This window comes from Bison bison, unplaced genomic scaffold (genome assembly GCF_000754665.1).
Source record: "Bison bison bison isolate TAMUID 2011002044 unplaced genomic scaffold, Bison_UMD1.0 scf7180017864123, whole genome shotgun sequence".
Lineage (NCBI taxonomy): Eukaryota > Metazoa > Chordata > Mammalia > Artiodactyla > Bovidae > Bison > Bison bison.
In genome coordinates, this window is record NW_011494695.1 from 3,138,768 (window position 1) to 3,158,399 (window position 19,632).

Sequence of the window (19,632 nt, forward strand, 5' to 3'; positions counted from 1 at the left end):
CCTCATGCCCTCAATCTTTCCCAGCATCAGGGTCTTTTCAAATGAGTCAGCTCTTCGCATCAGGTGGCCAAAATATTGGAGTTTCAGCTTCAACATCAATCATTCCAATGAACACCCAGGACTGATTTCCTTTAGGATGGACTAGTTGGATCTCCTTGCAGTCCAAGGGACTCTCAAGAGTCTTCTCCAACACCACAGTTCAAGAGCATCAATTCTTTGGTGCTCAGCTTTCTTTATAGTCCAACTCTCACATCCATACATGACTATTGGAAAAACCATAGCCTTGACTAGACGGACGTTTGTTGGCAAAGTAATATCTCTGCTTTTTCATATGCTGTATAGGTTGGTCATAACCTTCCTTCCAAGGAGTAAACGTCCTTTAATTTCAAGGCTGCAGTCATCATCTGTAGTAATTTTGGAGCCCAAAAAAAAATAAAGTCTGACACTGTTTCCACTGTTTTCCCATCTATTTGCCATGAAGTGATGGAACCGGATGCCATGATCTTAGTTTTCTGAATGTTGAGCTTTAAGCCAATTTTTTCACTCTCCTCTTTCACTTTCATCAGGAGGCTCTTTGGTTCTTCTTCACTTTCTGCCATAAGGGTGGCATCATCTGCATATCTGAGGTTATTGATATTTCTCCCAGCAATCTTGATTCCAACTTGTGCTTCAGTGAGCCCAGCATTTCTCATGATGTACTCTGCATAAAAGTTTAATAAACAGGGTGACAATATATGGCCTTGACTTACTCCTTTTCCTATTTGGAACCAGTCTGTTGTTCCATGTCCACTTCTAACTGTTGCTTCCTGATCTGCATATAGGTTTCTCAAGAGGCAGGTCAGGTGGTCTGGTATTCCCATCTCTTTCAGAATTTTCCACAGTTTATTGTGATCCACACAGTCAAAGGCTTTGGCATAGTCAATAAAGCAGAAATAGATGTTTTTCTGCAACTCTCTTGCTTTTTTGATGATTTAGTGGATGTAGGTCATTTGATCTCTGGTTCCTCTGCCTTTTCTAAAACCAGCTTGAACATCTGGAAGTTCACAGTTCACATATTGCTGAAGCCCGGCTTGGAGAATTTTGAGCATTTAATACATGATATGGTACAACTATTATTACATCTAATAATGTAAAAATCACTGTACAAAGCAAAAACATTTTTTAAACACTTTTTAAATATCTCAGTAAAAATCTTACCAATATAAAATTATTTATTACTATTGGAATATAGAGACTGTGTTGACTTTTAGCCCTTATATAGTAGCAGGGGCTTCCCGGATGGCTCAGTGGTAAGGAATCTTCCTGCAATGCAGGAGACACAGGAGACATGTATTCGATCCCTGTGTAAGGAAGATCCCCTGGAGAAGGAAATGGCAACCCACTTCAGTATGCTTGCAGGGACAAAGAAGCGTGGTGGGGTTCATGGGGTCACAAAGCGTCCAACACTGAGCAATTGAGCGCACGCACACACACACACACATATAGTAGTAGTAACTGGATTTACACTCAGATAAAATAGTGAGATAAATGAAAAATGTATGGAATGATCATTCTCACATATTTGACAAGAGGCAGAACTAGACAGCAATCTGTAAGACAAAGACCCAAAGGCACAGATTTGCTGTCTCAAGGAGTATTCCAGCCATAGAACAGGGGCCAGGATTCCAGAGCAGTCTTGTTGAGTTGTGGAAACAAATGCAGAAAAGCTCAGAAAGTCTGAGGGGACTAGGTATTGTGGAGTAAAGTTGCAGGAAGGAAAGAGATCTGAAGAAAAAAATGATGCTGGAAATCTGCGTTGAGATCCTTTTGTACCTTTGCTGAAAGCGCAGTTCTAAAGGAACATCTAACCATGCAGGCTCTGGTGGAGGCTGATTCAATCTCAACCTTATTTTCTCCTAATCAGCCTTAGTCACAAAAAGTCCATCCCAGGGGTTTTGTTCCTGGGGACTGATGTTCCAAAGGCTGGCTTTTTTGGGTTAAGTACCTAGAAGACAGTTTAACCGTTTAGAGCTACTTTAACCCTAGGGAACTTTGATCTTAGTCATGTGAATAGTTAGAATATACACTACCTTTTTGATTTCTTCTATATACTCAGCCATTACTCTCCTGTGTCCTAATAGCAATGAGCAGTTTCATGAGTCAAAATTCAGTAAATCTGAGAAAAGCGATGGTGGCACTTCCTTTCCTTTTTTTGGGGGGGGGCGGGGCATAAAATGCACAATCGTAAATGAATTGAGTGAGACCTAACTTGACAAATATAATGGAAGAAAAAAGAATAGTACTAATTCTTTCTCATATTCTTATTCACTAGATAAAATATCTGTGTGTGTGTGTGTGACTGTGTGTGTATATTAGCAGTTCAGTTGTGTCTAACTCTTTGTGACCCCATTGTAGCCCGCTAGGCTCCTCTGTTCATGAAATTCTCCGGGCAAGAATACTGGAGTAGCTGTTCCCTTTTCCAAGGGATCTTCCCAATCCAGAGATTGAACCCAGATCTCCTGCATTGCAGGTGGATTCTTTACCATCTGAGCCACCAGGAAAGTATCAGTAGATTCATCTGGACACAACTAGGTTTCAAGAGAGGTGTAATTGAAGGTCCATTATATAGATCAATGCAATATAAGTTTATGAAAGGGTGGGTGGTCAGGATTGAACCCTCAATTCTTACTACCTAAAAACTGCTTAGCTTCCCCACCATTTAAGAATACCTTAAGAAATGCAAAAGCATCATTACCCCTCCTCTAGCCCCCGCTATTTTCCTACATACTCAGATTTTTATCATGTTAATAGTCATTAGATTGGGCTTCCCTGGTAACTCAGTAATAAAGAATCCACCTGCAATGCAGGAGATGGGTCAGGAAGATCCCCTGGAGAAGGAAATGGCACTAGCATTCTTGCCTGGAAAATTCCATAGACAGAGGAGCCTGGTGGGCTGCAATCTCTGGTGTCACGGAACAGTCAGACTTGACTTAGCAACTAAACAAGTCACTAGATTTGAATTCAAACTTATTTGTATTGCAGATTGATTCAACTCAACCCAAAGTGTCTTTGTATGATTAGCATTGCCCTTCCCATAGAGATAATAAAACACAAAGATGAAGTCAACTGCATCATAAATCCAATTATTGTTCTATTGTGACTAAATCAATGAATATCAATTGACTTTGCTAACCCAGTATGTACATCATACCTTAATAAAAGCAAAATCTCTAATTCACTTATATTTGATAAATACCAGTTTTGACTTTTTTGTAACTACTGTCCTCCATTCCAACAAAGATCCAACAAAGTATGGAACAAAATTTGTTCGTTGGCTTTGGCAATAGCTCTTGATTTTTGAAAAGCTGATAGTTCTGTGTACAAATAGGAGCTGTGAAATAATTTATTTTTCCCCCTACTGGCAATGCTTCTAGTATATTGGAAGCAAAACAATTATATATTTATCAATTTGAATTGTTTTCCTCATAAATTTCTTCATCAAAATAATGATAGTGGGCTTCCATTTCTAGAACAAAATGGCCAATTGATTTTAATTAAAATGATACAGTATCAAAGCCTGTCAGAAACAGACATGGATTCTTTCTAGATAACTGGAGGAAGAATGATTGCATCAATTATTTTAGAGAAGAATGAAAGTTAATGTTCTCAAAAGTTAATGAATATAAAATACAGCTAAAATTATTAACATGTTTAACTACTTTTTTCACATAAAGTTTCATATCAGCAAATATAAGATATTAGCCTGAATAGATGTCTCAGATTGATATATGATGGAACATTGTGATAATTGTAAATCATAGTGTAAACTCTCCTATAAATTTTGGCATCTTTACCTCTTTATTTATGTCACATGTAGAATATTTCAGATGTACACACAAGAATAGATAATATAACATACATATGCTGCTAAGTCACTTCAGTCATGTCCGACTCTGTGCAACCCCATAGATGGCAGCCCACCAGGCTCTGCCGTCCCTGGGATTCTCCAGGCAAGAACACTGGAGTGGGTTGCCATTTCCTTCTCCAATGCATGAAAGTGAAAAGTAAAAGTGAAGTCGCTTAGTCGTGTCTGACTCTTTACGACCCCATGGACTGAGGCCTACCAGGCTCCTCCGTCCATTGGATTTTCCAGGCAAGAGTACTGGAGTGGGTTCCCATTGCCTATATATATATATATAGGAGAATGGGCTGGGCAGCCTAAGCCCCAGTGATCTGAACAAAAGGTTCATCCTCAGTTTTCTCCATGCTCATGGGAAGCTATTTACCCGGATTGGGATGGAGACGTTCCCTGCAGTGGCTGAGAAGGTCCTCAAGGAGTTCCAGGTGTTGCTGCAGCACAGCCCCTCTCCTATTGGAAGTACCCGCATGCTACAGCTTGCTATGCTATAACATACATATATACACATGTGTATGTAAAACAAATAAGCATGTTTTTATGTATTACTGAATTAAGTTATTTAATATTTTGTGAGATTTTTTCATATGTATATGTGTATCTCAGTGTTATAAGTATCTTAATAGTAAGCCATGACTTTTGACACTTTAAAGCTGAGGGGAAAAGAATGTGTAAACAAAACAAAACAAAAACACATAAGCCTTCCCCAGTCTTATTTTTCTTTTCTCTTAGTAGAATTTGTTTCCATGAATACTTACTATTTGTTTATATTCCTTTAAATATTAAATGAAAATTGTTCTCTGCTATTTAAAATTTTGATACATGTCACAATTGCAATTGTGATTGCCATTATATTATGAGATATATCCATGTTGATAGATGGTTGCTATAATTAACTTAAAATTATGTACTTTGTATTATTTTTATTTTTCATTACCATGCATGGAAATTCCTCTCACTATTTATCCTGAAAAGCAATGTTTTAATGCACAGTTTGGAAATTTACAAAGCAACCTTGCATTCCTGATATACTCAACTCATACATGATGTTTTTGTATGTTGCTGCATTAGATTTTCTAATACTTTGTTGTGAATTTTTGCATCTGTGTTATGAGTAATATAGGCCTATACATTCCTTTTTACTGGTTTTAGTATCAAATTAATATTGACTTCAGAAAACAAGTTGGACATTGTTTCTTTTTTATGTAGTCTCTGGAGGCTTTTGTGGATTATTGATATTAATTCTTCTTAAATGTTACTCGAATACATTCATGAATATATCTAGGTCTATTATTATTTTATCAGAATATTTGTCTATAGATTTACTTTTTAAATAAATATTTAGGATATGTAGAGGTCAGTTTCTTCTTGTGTTTAGATAATTTACATTTTCCCAGTATTTGTTCCCTTTATTTGAGTTTTCTATGTTATAAGTATAAAGTTGCTCATACTATTCTCATATTCTTTTGAATTACATTGAGGTTTATAATGCTGTATTCACTTTTATATTCCTGAAATGTTTTATTTGCATATTTTTTTTCAATTTTCTACTTTAAGGAGTCTGCACATACTATTGTTATTATGTTAATCTTTTCAAAGACCTAATTTTCATTTGTCTTTTTTCTTTATTGTAGATTTACCTTCTTTTTCATTGAGTTTGATTGCTCCATTTGCTATTTTTCTCTGATTTTTGAGGCGCTAATAGGCATATTGGTTCAAAATTTATTTTAAAAAACCTTACCTTCTGGAGTTTTAGCCTTTCTTATCCCCTAGTATGTGCATTATGCCTAAAAATTTCCCTGTAAACAAACTTTAGCTGCAACACATTTAATATTTTACTCTATTATAGTATATATCTGTTTCTAAAGACCATTACTTTGTATTGGACCTGTGTGTTACTTAAGAGATTAATTTCCAAACTAGAATATTTTCTAATTATCTGACTGTTTCTGCTACCTTATATCTGTGAAGGGCTGTAGTTTTGTGTACATATTTTTGACTTTATCTTATATTTGCTGAGATTTGCTTATTGCCCAGCTTGGCCCATTTTTGTAATCTTTTTTACAAAAAATTACACTAGAAAATAATGTTTGTTCTCCAAATGGGGGATATAGTGGTCTATGCATATCAAGTTGTTGAATTTGTTCTTAATGGTGTTCAAATCTTATCTTTAGTATCTTATTTTTCCACTTACTTATCTGTAAAATATAGAGGTTTATTAAAATCTTCAACTATAATTCAGATTTCCCTACTTCTTCTTTGACCTTTCTGGATATTTTATTTATGGTTTTAGATGATGTATAACTATTCTATCCAGTAGAATAGCTGCTAGTCTCATATTTCTACTTCTATTTAAATTAATTAAATTAATCTAGTGAAGATACAGAACATTTCTATCATCCCAGAATATAGCACTGCTATATAATAACATTTATACAAATTTAGAGTTATTATACCTCCTGGTAGCTAGAAAGTTTATGACAGTGAAAGATCTTTCCATATCTAGAAATCCTGTGTTGTTTTTTGTTTTTAATTTCTCTTTGCCTTATGTTTGAGTAATTACACAAAATTTCTTTAGGTTAGTTTTGCATGTCTTATTTCCACTTATTGTTTTTCATTATTTTTGTCTACATACACTTTTAGATAAAAACTACTCTAGAGCAATTAATCTTTTTTAAACTTGTTTTAGCACGAATGCATTTGAGTTTAAAGCTAACATCTTATTATATACTTTCTATTTATCCTCTCTGTTCTCTGTTTTTCCTCATTTCTTTTCTTCTTTTAGTTATATATTGTTTTGTTAACCCCTGTTTGCCTTAACCAACTCAGAACATACAGTTTATTATTGTGGTAACTGTGATGGCTTCCCTTCCAAATTAAAACTTGCATCATTAAATTAGATAAAATTAGTAAATATCTGGTCCTCTCAGCAGACAATTGATTTCATTTTCAACTTCTCAATTTGTATATGATATTATTTTTAATATTTTATTTATACACATAAAATTCCTTCATTCCATCTGTAATTTCCCATTAGGGAATTTTTCTTTTTGACTAAAGTGCATTCTTCAGATTTCCTTACTGTGCATCAGTCAGTAGCATCTGATTGATTTTTGTTCACCTGAATTTTGCCTTCATTCTTAAAATATATTTTTGGCTGAATTTAGACTTGTATAAAGCAGTCATTTTCTTTTATCAGAGTTAAGATATACCTCCTGTTGTTTTCTGCCTTGCATCTTGTATGGAGACATCTGTGTGATGTGATTGTCATTTCTATAAAGATAATTTGTCCCTCCTCTCCTGTTTTAACATTTCTTTTTATCCTTGGTTTTCTTTAGTTATCTCTGCAAAGTCTTGGTATGAATATTTTTTCAATCTATTCTTTTAAGAATCTGTGATTTGGGATATTTGTTTTACAAAATTGCAACCATTCTCTCCAATATTTTTTTCTGTGCTTTTTCTATCTCCTCTCCTTCTTTCTTTATCTCTTCTCCCGCTGGCAGTCTTCTGTTAGACTTTCAGTAATTTTCAATTCAAAATCTCCTATTTCATATTTGCTCTTCTTTCATTTTTGTTTGCTTTCCTTTAAAAAGTACTTCTTTTTTCAAACTAGGATTTATCGCTCATTTTGTTGTTATTGTATAGTCTCTAAGTTGTGTCCGTGAGACTCCATGGACTGTAGCCTGCCAGGCTCCTCTGTCCATGGGATCTCCCTGGCAAGAATATTGGAGTGGGTTGCCATGTGCTACTCTGGGGGATCTTCTCGACCCAGGGATCGAACTGTGCCTCCTACTTTGATGGGAGATTACCGTGGAACCACCAGGGAAGATTATTACTCATATTTCTCTTTAAATATTTCCATATTTAAAAGTTTTTAAAAGAATCAGTTACAAAATTCATTTCAAGTGTAAAGTTTTTACATCCTAATGGAAAGGAATTTTTATTTTTTTGTCTATCAATGCATTCGATTATTTTCAGTATTTTATTATCTTGTGTGGGTAGTTAGAATCCTTGAGAATTTTGACTCTCCCTCCTCACCATTCTTGGATCACTTCCTGCTTTCTAGCACTATTTCAGTTGCCTCCATTCAATCTTACAGGCCCACAATAAAGAACCGAGTCTTCCACAAATTTATGATTCTCCGTCCTATGGTTCTGTTTAGCAGATACAGACTAAACACAGCTAATGATTTGGCTCAATTCTTGGTTCAGAGATTATGTTTGAAATGTCCCAGGATTTACAGGCCAGGAATGATTGATATCATTTTACTTTATCTTTTTTAAAATTTTACTTTTTTGTCTCCATTTACAAAGTTTTTGGTAGAAGGACCAGACTTCATTCCCTGGTTTTATATAGTCAATATGGTTTCGACTTACCATTTTACAAGAAGCAATTTACCCTGGAGAAACTTAATTCCTGCCCACATTCCATTCTTTTTGTACCTAGAGCTTCAGCCTGGCTTGTTACTGCATGTTTTTATTCTATTTCTGGACACAGAGATTGCATTTGAGTCCAACAGTGCCTTTTAGGTTTTCTTCTTTAATATTTCATCATTCATTACTGTATGTTTAGAACAGAGAGGGTGATCAAAGCATGAACTCTGTGCTCCAACTTGACCTGAATGCTAGTGGCATTGATTTTTTACAAAACTGTGTAGCTGCTGTATAGAATATTAGACCTTCCAGTCCTTTAAGCAGATCATATTGACCACAAACATAAAGGTGAAATTATAAATTATGCAGCATGCAGAGAAGATAATGGAAGCAATGCCTCTATCATTGAAAATGTTTTATGTAATATTGAGTTTTATTTTTCCAAGATATTCAACTTAATTGCCAGGTACAACTTTGCTGTACTGTTTTATACCTACAGACTTAGAACTGGTTTTATTTTTCATAAGGCATATCTTTGCTAACATTTCAAAGCATAACTCTTTGATTTCTGGCATTACTGTGAAAGATTTTTTTCCACACTACCATTTTTTAAAAAGTAAAACCATCTCATATTATTTTGTTAGTCCTGAACATGATACTTCTGTTTAATAATTGAAAGAAATGGCTCAAGGCACAAAACCTTAGGTCTACCAAAAAAGTTAGCTTTTTTTTTTTACTTTTTGTTGGACTTTGAAGTTTTTCTTCATGTATTATTTTTTTGCTTTTCAGTATTTGTCAGGTTCATATTGATGAACATTGGTTAAAGCAGAGCCACTTAAACAGAGCAATATAGTATCAGTATTAGCTTTTTCCTTTAAGACATTTGGTCATTGACTCTCCCATAAAATTGGGGGAAAATTAATAGCTTAACTCCATAGAATTTATATTGGGCTGTTATTGAATAAAGTTCCCCATACCACTAGCTGCACTTGACCGTTGATGTATATTTTGTGTATAAATACATTAACAGAGTACTATCATATTGCACTGTCACTGTGAGGCAGAGTGTCCATTTAATGAGGCTTGAGATTGAATGTGCTGTTGAACACTATTGATCACAGGTTTGCAGTGAGCTCCAAAAGAATGATTTAACTGTATATTTGTGCTGCATTTTAAAGCTGTGAATAAAAAGGTAGTATACTAAGACTCAAAGTATGCAACCTTAAGGGAAAGTTAAATTTCAGGAGATATTTTGTCAAGCAGATCAAATCTCCTCCAATGTTTAACTTGTTTTTGTAATAGATCACTGAAATAGGACAATAAATTATGTAAATCTCATGATAAAATATATTTTACCAGACACTGTCAGTGGTAATTTTAAAAATGTTATTCACTTAATGTATATACTTTGATACACAAAGTTAAACCTGGAGTTAGAGGGCAGTTTATTTGAGACAACTTTCCAAAATATGAACAAAAAGTAAAATGCTAAATAAAAAAATCAGCACTTGAAAGGAAATGAAAAGATACACAACAAACTAACCAGAAAAATTCAGAATGATTTTTTTGAACATAAATGCATGCCTTTTTATCCTATCCAAATGATAGAAACTGTTATACAATATCGTAAGTATGATTAAGGCAATAGCCAAGAGAAAAACACTATGTTGTCTGTTACTTTATTTGCAGAGTTCACAATTTAAAAACCAAAAGTATCAGATTAATACAAATCTCCATGCCACAGATACCTGAGAAAGATTTACTCCTTAAGTGGTCATACGTTGGACACTTATTGATGAAGTGTGCTTCAATTTAAATAAAATTACTCCTTGTCAGGAAATGTTTTCTGTAAATGGCAAGAATAATTATATTTGCTGCATTCTAATCAACTTGGTTAATGATAAATAGCCTAACACTATCTGGATAAAAGTTTACTTTTTTTCCCCTCAAATATGCTAAAGAAATGCATTTCCTTTTTTTTTTTTCCCCCAAAGGATCAGGAATTTTGTATTTTATTTTTTTAATTTAATTGTATTTTTTAACTTTACAATATTTTATTGGTTTTGCCATATATCAAAATGAATCTGCAAAAGGTATACATGTGTTCCCCATCCTGAACCCTCCTCCCTCCTCCCTCCCCATACCATGCCTCTGGGTCGTCCCAGTGCACCAGCCCCAAGCATCCAGTATCGTGCATCGAACCTGGACTGGTGACTCATTTCATATATGATATTACATGTTTCAATGCTATTCTCCCAAATCATCCCACCCTCTCCCTCCCTCACAGAGTCCCTAAGACTGTTCTATACATCAGTGTCTCTTTTGCTGTCTATACAGGGTTATTGTTACCATCTTTCTAAATTCCATATATATGCGTTAGTATACTGTATTGGTGTTTTTCTTTCTGGCTTACTTCATTCTGTATAATAGGCTCCAGTTTCATCCACCTCATTAGAATTGATTCAAATGTATTCTTTTTAATGGCTGAGTAATACTCCATTGTGTATATGTACCACTGCTTTCTTATCCATTCATCTGCTGATGGACATCTAGGTTGCTTCCATGTCCTGGCTATTATAAACAGTGCTGCGATAAACATTGGGGTACACGTGTCTCTTTCCCTTCTAGTTTCCTCGGTGTGTATGCCCAGCAGTGGGATTTCTGGATCATAATGCAGTTCTATTTCCAGTTTTTTAAGGAATCTCCACACTGTTCTCCATAGTAGCTGTACTAGTTTGCATTCCCACCAACAGTGTAAGAGGGTTTCCTTTTCTCCACACCCTCTCCAGCATTTATTGCTTGTAGATTTTTGGATCGCAGCCATTCTGACTGGCGTGAAATGGTACCTCATAGTGGTTTTGATTTGCATTGAAGAAATGCATTTTCATGAATAAGATAGCAGAGGAAATAATTGTGGAATATCTGAGATGGTATTGGTTCTAATATTCCTCTTAGTGAGTTATGTTTCCTCAAAGTGAAGAATTGTAGCCATCTTCAGATCCATCTGCTTGGGTTGCTCTGCTTGGAATTAGGCTGAAGAATTACCTGTGAATAAGGCAAAGATTCTCCACCTGGATATGTAACCTGGACATATTGTAATAAATAGAAGTAGTTTTACAAGGATATAAATAAGATAATGCAAATAATTTTAACCTAAATAAATTTCAATTTGGATGATATTAATCAACTAATAGTTACAGTTAGTTTTAATGTTGTAACCTAATGGTAAATTTCCTAAGCCCATTAGGTTACAATGTTAACTAAGAAATAAAAATAGCAAATTAAAAAATCAATTTGTGTCCTCATTAAATTAATCACTCCTTCTTAAAACAAGTACTATTTCATTTGAAAATTCCATTGAATACTGATTTGGAAAAAATCTGAAAAATATTTCAATTTACATATTTAGCTCTTCATCTTAAATTTGTTTATATTTTTTATAGTTATAATTGAATTTGGAAACAAATCTTTTTGAGGAAGCAGATGATTCATGAAAAAAGTTAAGAATAAATATTAAACTGAAAATTAAAGTTTTAAAGTAAATTAGAATATTATAAATTAATTTTAAACATAACCATAAAGAGATTAAATAATTTGAAATATTACTTTAAAAGACCAAGTCAATCTTTGTTTCTGACCTCTTATTTTTAGTGTGTAGGATTGCAAGAGCTTTCCGTGTATTGATTTTATATCCTTTGACATTACTGCATTCATTGATTGTAGCAGTTTTCTGCTGGCATCTTTAGGATTCTCTATGTGTATCATGTCATTTGCAAACACTGATAGTTTTACTTCTTCATTTCCAATTTGGATTCCTTTTATTTCTCTTTCTTCTCTGATTGCTGTGGCTAGAACTTCCAAGAGTATCTTGAATAATAGTGATGACAGTGGGTACCCTTGTTTTATTTCTGACCTTAGAAGAAATGCTTTTAGCTTTTCAACACTGAGAATAATATTTGCTTGGGTTTTCATATATGGCCTTTATTGCATTGAGGTAGGTTCCTTCTATGCCCAGTTTCTGGAGAATTTTTATTATTAATATAAAGGGGTGTTGAAATTTGCTGAAAGCTTTTTCTGCATCTATTGAGATGATTATGTGGTTTTTACTCTTCAACTTCTTAATATGGTGTATCATGATTGATTTGCGTATAATGAAGAATCTTTGCATCCCTGGGATAAATCTCACTTGGTCATGGTGAATGATGCTTTTAATATGTTGTTAGATTCAGTTTGATAGTATTTTGTTGTGTTCATCAAACAATGGAAACAGTGAGAGACTTTATTTTGGGGAGCTCCAAAATAACTGCAGATGGTGACTGCAGCCATGACTGCCATGAAATGAAAAGATGCTTGCTTCTTGGAAGAAAAGCTATGACCAACCTAGATAGCATATTAAAAAGCAGAGACATTACTTTGCCAACAAAGGTCCATCTAGTCAAAACTATGGTTTTTCCAGTATTCATGTATGGATGTGAGCGTTGAACTATAAAGAAAGCTGAGCACCGGAGAACTGATGCTTTTGAACTGTGGTGTTGGAAAAAACTCTTGAGAGTCCCTTGGACTGCAAGGAGATCCAACCAGTCCATCCTAATGCAAATCAGTTCTGAATATTCACTGGAAGGACTGATGCTGAAGCTGAAACTCCAGTACATTGGCCATCTGATACAAACAACTGACTCATTGGAAAAGACCCTGATGCTGGAAAGATTGAAGGCGGGAGGAGAAGGGGACAGCAGAGGATGAGGTGGTTGGATGGCTTCACCGACTCAATGGACATGAGTTTGATCAAGCTCTGAGAAATGGTGATGGACAGGGAAGGCTGGTGTGCTGCTGTCCATGGGGATGCAAAGAGTTGGACATGACTGAGGGACTGAACTGAACTGAACTGTTGTGTTCATCATTGATATCAACCTGTAATTTTCTTTTTTGTGTGTGATATCTTTGGTTTTCCTATCAGGGTGATGGTGGCCTCATAGAATGAGTTTCGTGAAACATAATCTGTTTTTAAGTTATTAATCATTAAGCATCCATTATTAGCAAGACACAGCAGTGGACTCTGTTATACTCTTTGTTCTCTTGACAATTTGTATTTATCCTCTGATATTTTCTATACTCCCTTTTGATTTTATATTTTCATATTGCTATAATAATGTTAAATGATGCTGCTGCTGCTAAGTCGCTTCAGTCGTGTTCGACCCTGTGTAACCCCATAGACAGCAGCCTACCAGGCTCTACACCAGATTCTCCAGGCAAGAACACTGGAGTGGGTTGCCATTTCCTTCTCCAATGCATGCAAGTGAAAAGTGAAAGTGAAGTCGCTCAGTCGTGTCTGACTTTTCGCGACCCCTTGGACTTCAGCCTACCAGGTTCCTCCGTCCATGGGATTTTTCAGGCAAGAGTACTGGAGTGGGATGCCATTGCCTTCTCTGAATGTTAAATATATATGTGTGTGTGTGTGTGTATATATATATATATATATATATAATTTTTAACCTTTCTCAAGAAAAGCTGAGATGGTGTGTATTAAAATAAGAAAACAAATGATTAGAAATACAGAAATATTTTTTCTGAAGACTTCAAAGCAGTGTTTTCCATTGATTATATGCAGTCTAATGCATATCCATTATTTTGCATAATTACTTAATATAGATTATATTAGGATCAATGCCATTAAATTTTTTGAAGCAAAGGGAGTGGTATTCAAAATTAGACAAAATGATAGTGTGAGGGTTAACCAAATTATATTTCAGAAGTAGACTTCAAAATTTCAGTTGTCTCTTGAAGAATCTCTGTAAGTCTTTAATCCTGAACAACAATGTGTCCCTTTTAATTGACCTTTATCTTTGTTAAAATCCCAGGTTTTGTATAATACCTATCTCTTTTCCTATTTATACTCCATGATACCATGAGGTATACGAGGTCAGAACCATGTCCTAATTGCTTTGTTTTTCCAAAATGTACCAGAAGATTTGCACTTAAATTGTTAGATATAAACCTATTATTAGATATAAATCTCTTATAAATAAATCTGAATTGATCATTATAGTAAATAATCAACATTACAATATCTGAAATAAACGAGTGCATTAGTTTCTCTTCCTGCCCAGATACAATCATACTTTTCTAATTGTTCTCTTGCTTTTCTTTTCTCTACGTGTCTCTCTTGCTGACTTCCAAATTTAATACCCTAAACTTACACCAGTTTTATTAAGATAATCCACTGTCTGTCAATCATGTGTTCAAAAGCTTTTACAGTGAACTGAAATCTTAGAAGAGTGATTTCTACGTTATCTAGAAATTTTTCTTTCTCAACTACTCCAAATCCTCTAGTGCACCAAGCTGCTTGCTGTTTCCAATGACTGTCCATGCTTCTATGCCTTTATTTTCATTCCTTAATGGTGTAATATTGCCATCCTTCTTTCTCCCTAACTTCCTTCAAAGGACCCTGCTTTGAAAGATGATGCCTTATCTGTATGTTTCTGGAAGTTAGCTCTACCTCTTCTTGTTCCATTTACACCTTGTGCAAGCTGCTATTGTTAACACTTACTTCCAATTTTAACCAAAACTACTTTCCAGTAAGGGCTTTGCCTATCTCTCTTGTTAAGCTCAATAATGTAGAACTGCTAGTGACCAAGTATAGAGACAAATGTGCATAGAAGGCAGAATGCCAAGGAGAAAATGGTGAAGCTTAAAGTAAAATAAGAAATGACAGATTTTAAATAAAGGTAAAATAAGAGGAACTACAACTTTATCATAATATGACACACTGAAAACCAGAGGAAAATGTTCATGTGGGTTCTCATCTCTGCTGTTTCCACATTGACTTATAGATGCCATTCTGATATTGTCCCTGTAGCTATTCAAAGGCAGGACTGTAACTTTCATAAATAGCCTCAGAAAACCCAATTATTGAAGCAGTCATTTTTTTCAATATTTACATCACAGTGCCATTTAAAGTCTTGGAAATTAAACATCTCATTTAACTTCCATTTGTGCTTGCTCATATAATTTACTGTTTTATCAACCATTGCCTTGTTTCTGTTTATGGGTGCTTTTGATGAAGATTTGACTAATAAAATTCAAGGAAAGAAGCTATAAAGAAGAGGACTTAAATAACCTATTAGTTTGTGTTAATTTCAAAACAGAGCAATTTTTCTATGGCTTGAATATATTGAAATTTGGATTTTCATGATATGGAATTCAAGAAATTGTCTTTTCAGCAATGATGCTATAGACAGTAAATTTTTGGATTTTAGATTTTTAACTTTTCTGATATGTTATTTTAAAATGTCTTCTAAATGTAGTTATTTTAGACATTTCAGCTTTATAGAGAAAGAGTTTGCCATAATCACTCTGGCCTTGAGTGAGGGGCTTGAGACATATCATCATTTGTGTTACCACCAAGAAAAAATTAAATACTTAGATATAAAGTCAATAAAATATGTATAAAATCTATATGAGGAAAATTATAAAACTCTAATGAAAGAAATCAAAGAAAATATAAATAAATGGAAAAAGGTTCCATGCTCATGGACATAAAGGGTCAATATTGTTATTAACACGATGTCAGTTCTTTGCAACTTGATCTATATCATACCCAATCTCAATCAGAATCCTGACAAGGCACTTTGTGGAGATCAACAAACTGATTCTAAACATAAAGCTGTAGAGTCATTCCTAAAATATCAATGGTTGCCAATTGTTTGGTGGGAGAAGGGGAGATAAATAGGTGGCACCCAGGGCATTTTTTGGATTGTGAAGCAGGTCTGTACTATAGTATAATGGTGGATATATGACATTAAGCATTTGTTGAAACCCATATACCTGTGCCATATGAAGAGTGATCCCAAATGGAAACTATGAACTTTACTTAATAATAGTGTATCAGGATAATTTCATCAATTATAATACATGTACCACACTAGTGGAGGATATTAATAATAAGGGACATGTAGATATATGGAAACTTACTATACATTCTGAGTGATTTTCTGCCCTAAAATGCTGTTGTAAAGTAATTAGCCTCCAATTAAAATAAATAAATTTATATTAAAAAATATACATTAATTAAATTGAAAACACAAGTAAAGAATAGGATAGTATATTCATAAAATATATGTCTGGTGAAAAGTTTTATTCCTATTATATAAACAACTCAAAAATTAATATAAAGAGGAAAAATTGCACAGTAAAATGGGCAGAATAAATGAGTATGAATTCCCACAGGAAAATACACATATGCTAATAATTTTATGATTATCTATTATTACTCTAAGGAAATTAAAACTGAAATCACAATGAGATATTACTACATCTAATAGGTAGGTAAAAGGAAAAAAAACCTGATAATATCAAATATTGACAGACACAGGACAGTCTGCATATGCTGCTGGCTACATAAAGTGATAAAATAACATCAGAGATTTTACAACTTCTAATAAGAGTTAAGAACATACCTATCTTACAAGGCAGTAATTTTGCTTTTTTGTATTGCCCAAGAGATATGAAAATTAAGTCTATAAAAAGAAGTACTGGAAACAAAATGTCTATCAACAACAACATGGATTAAAACATTGTGATTTATTCATACATTGGAATACTATTCATTAAGGAAAAGAAATACTCCGTAGATACAAACAATAAGGATTAACCTCAAAAACATAGCTTTAAGCAAGAGTAACTAGTTAAAAGATACTACTTACTTTTTAATCTCATTTGAATAAAATTCTAAAACAGAAAACAGTTATCTGTAGAGGAAAATAAAACACTGGTTGACTCATGGACTTGGCAGTGGAGAGTAAGAAGGAATTGTCTGGAGAGTGGGAAGAAAAATATTTCTTGGATTATGGAAATAGTCTATCTTGACAGAAGTGTGGGAACATGTTTTTTGTGTTTTAGATGTACTGGCAATGTCTGTATATTTTACTACATTTAATTTATCCTTTGGTGAATAATAGTTTTTATAAGTGTAAGAGGCATGATATTGATTCCTGTCTCCTGTACAATGTCACAAACCTCCATCCATAGTTCATCAGGCACTCTGTCTATCATATCTAGTCCCTGCATAAGGGATTTGATTTAGGTCATACCTGAATGGTCTAGTGGTTTTCTCCACTTTCTTCAATTTCAGTCTGAATTTGGCAATAAGGAGTTCATGATCTGAGCCACAGTCAGCTCCTGGTCTTGTTTTTGCTGACTGTATAGACCTTCTCCATCTTTGGCTGCAAAGAATATAATCAATCTGATTTTGGTGTCAACCATCTGGTGACATCCATGTGTAGAGTCTTCTCTTGTGTTGTTGGAAGAGGGTGTTTGCTGTGACCAGTGCATTCTCTTGGCAAAACTCTATTAGCCTTTGCCCTGCTTCATTCTGTACTCTAAGGCAGCAGAGACATTACTTTGCCTACAAAGGTCCATCTAGTCAAGGCTATGGTTTTTCCAGTGGTCATGTATGGATGTGAGAGTTGGACTGTGACGAAAGCTGAGTGCCGAAGAATTGATGTTTTTGAACTGTGGTGTTGGAGAAGACTCTTGAGAGTCCCTTGGACTGCAAGGACATCCAACCAGTCCGTCCTAAAGATCAGTCCTGGGTGTTCATTGGAAGGACTGATGTTGAAGCTGAAACTCCAATACTTTGGCCACCTGATGTGAAGAGCTGACTCATTTGAAAAGACCCTGATGCTGTGAAAGATTGAGGGCAGGAGGAGAAGGGGACGACCGAGGATGAGATGGTTGGATGGCATCACCAACTCAATGGACGTGGGTTTGGGTAAAGTCCGGGAGTTTGTGATGGACAGGGAGGCCTGGCCTGCTGCAGTTCATAGGGTCACAAATAGTCAGACACGACTGAGTGACTGAACTGATGCACTAGTTTGCAATTGTAATTGTCATATATAGCGTTAATGTAATAAATATTATAAATTGTTTTATCCTGTAAGCATTTCTATTAAATTACAGCATCATTAAAATAGAAAAGAGAGAAAAAAGGTATTTTCCTTTACCACTATTCCAAAAAGAATCTGCTGTCACAACAATGATAAAGTAGAATACATTAAGTACTCCCCATTATTCAAACTAAATGTGAGAAAAGCAAAATAAAGACATTTATTATTTGAGTCATGAAATTTTAAAATGAAAAACATATTTGTAACTTTGGCATATGAGGTGTTTACAAGTTTAAGTCATTAGAGATGACAGTTTAATGAATGGATAAATTTGCTGGCAATTACCACCTTAGCCTTTTGACTAAATGGTTATAGGAGATTTCCTGTAAGATAATTTAAGCATAGCCTCACTGACCCTGTGTTTCTGGTGTTTCCTTAGAATTCATCTTTAAAATTGGCTTAAGGGTAGACTTCAGTTCCTCTTAGACCTTACTCAAATTATATTAATTGACAAAAAAATTTCTCATCTGCTCAGTGTCAGGTGTTAAAATGTTCATAATCAGCATAAAAGAAGTTTAACTCCCACACAGTCCCAAATTTTATCCACAGGAAAAAGCAGTACTGCTGTTTACTGTCCTTAGATATTTTTTATGGATCAGCCATGATTTCTATTCAAGGTACACACACCTACATATTTACACATACACACACTGGTAGCCATTCCATTTCCTAGATCTAGCAGATACTTGAAATATTTGGAAATCTCCAGGTACACCCACAATAAACACTGTCTTACTGCTGCTGCTGCTAAGTCACTTCAGTCGCGTCTGACTCTGTGTGACCCCATAGACATCAGCCCTCCAGGTTCTCCTTCCCCTGGGATTCTTCAGGCAAGAACACTGGAGTGGGTTGCCATTTCCTTCTCTAATGCTTGCAAGTGAAAAGTGAAAGTGAAGTCGCTCAGTCGTGTCCAATTCTTAGTGACCCCATGGACTGCAGCCCACCAGGCTCCTCCATCCATGGGATTTTCCAGGCAAGAGTACTCTACCAAGAATTTTGTGCCATAGTGATGCTCTTTCTTTTATCTGAATTACTTTTTCTTTCCATGCTATGCAATCCACTCTACAACTCAACTTCTTCCTTGAATTCTTCAATTCTCATGTCCCTCTTATCTCTGTCATCCAGTTTCTCTTACTTTGTATGTCTTTCCTGTTTCACTTGCTTTGTTTCTCACTTAAGACTTTTCAAATACTACCTTATGCTATAGTTGTTTCCCATGTATTTTTAAGAAGTGTGTTGTCATTAAATCTGTTGATTAAATTGTAGCCTCATGCACATTAAACTACAACTACTGCTATTTCAAAATAAAATACCACTAGGCTCCATCACTTGAAACCTACTTTAATTTATCCTTAATAGGTTTCTTTTATGTTCCCTACTTAAACTGCCTTTAGTTAACTATATTAAAAACAATGCTATG